The sequence below is a fragment of the Arachis hypogaea genome, chromosome 20 (assembly GCF_003086295.3).
Source record: "Arachis hypogaea cultivar Tifrunner chromosome 20, arahy.Tifrunner.gnm2.J5K5, whole genome shotgun sequence".
NCBI lineage: Eukaryota > Viridiplantae > Streptophyta > Magnoliopsida > Fabales > Fabaceae > Arachis > Arachis hypogaea.
In genome coordinates this window covers 93,179,892-93,180,935 of record NC_092055.1, presented here as the reverse complement: position 1 = coordinate 93,180,935, position 1,044 = coordinate 93,179,892, and the positions used below count along the sequence as shown (strand labels likewise).

Below are 1,044 nucleotides of genomic sequence, written 5' to 3'. Positions count from 1 at the left end.
GCCAATATGGCATTCAGAGTATCAATTTCAAGAACTTCCTTCTTCATAGGTGTCTTATTACTCACAGGATTCCTCTTAGAAGTGTACATAAACTGGTTATTAGCAACCATGTCAATGAGTTCTTGAGCTTCTGCAGGCGTTTTCTTTAGGTGAATGGATCCACTTGCAGAAGTATCCAATGACATCTTTGATAGCTCAGATAAACCATCATAGAATATATCCAGGATGGTCCATTCTGAAAGCATGTCAGAAGGACACTTTTTGGTCAGCTGCTTGTATCTTTCCCACGCTTCATAGAGGGATTCACCTTCTTTCTGTCTGAAGGTTTGAACATCATCTCTAAGCTTGCTCGGCTTTTGAGGAGGAAAGAACTTGGCTAAGAAAGCCGTAACCAGCTTATCCCAAGAGTTCAGGCTGTCTTTGGGTTGAAAGTCCAACCATATTCTAGCTCTGTCTCTTACAGCAAAAGGGAAAAGCATGAGCCTGTAGACTTCAGGATCTACTCCATTAGTCTTAACAGTATCACAGATCTGCAAGAATTCAGTTAAGAACTGAAAAGGATCTTTAGATGGAAGTCCATGAAACTTGCAGTTCTGCTGCATCAGAGAAACTAGCTGAGGTTTCAGCTCAAAATTATTTTCTCCAATGGTAGGAATGGAGATGCTTCTTCCATGTAAATTGGAATTAGGTGCAGTAAAGTCACCAAGCATTCTCCTTGCATTATTGTTGTTGGGTTCGGCTGCCTTCTCCTTTACTTGTTCGAAATTTTCAATAAGGTTGTCTCTGGATTGTTGTAATTTAGCTTCTCTTAGTTTTCTCTTTAGAGTCCTTTCAGGTTCTGGATCAGCTTCAACAAGAATGCCTTTTTTTTGTCCCTGCTCATAAGAAAGAGAAGAGAAAAAGAAAATAAGAGGAATCCTCTATGTCACAGTAAAGAGGTTCCTTATTGTTAGTAGAAGAAGAAAAGGAATAGGGGTGAAGAAGAATGAAGAATCCAAACACAAAGGTGATGATAGGAGCAGAGATGTGAGATGAAGTGAAGTT

At 39.7% G+C, this 1,044-nt stretch overlaps 1 non-coding gene across 1 annotated transcript; it reads left to right on the top strand.

The window, feature by feature from the left end:
- Window positions 1-239: 239 nt before the first annotated feature.
- Window positions 240-347, top strand: LOC112788677 (small nucleolar RNA R71). The gene has a single exon (XR_003196033.1). It is a non-coding gene; the product is annotated as a small nucleolar RNA R71 (small nucleolar RNA).
- Window positions 348-1,044: the final 697 nt, after the last annotated feature.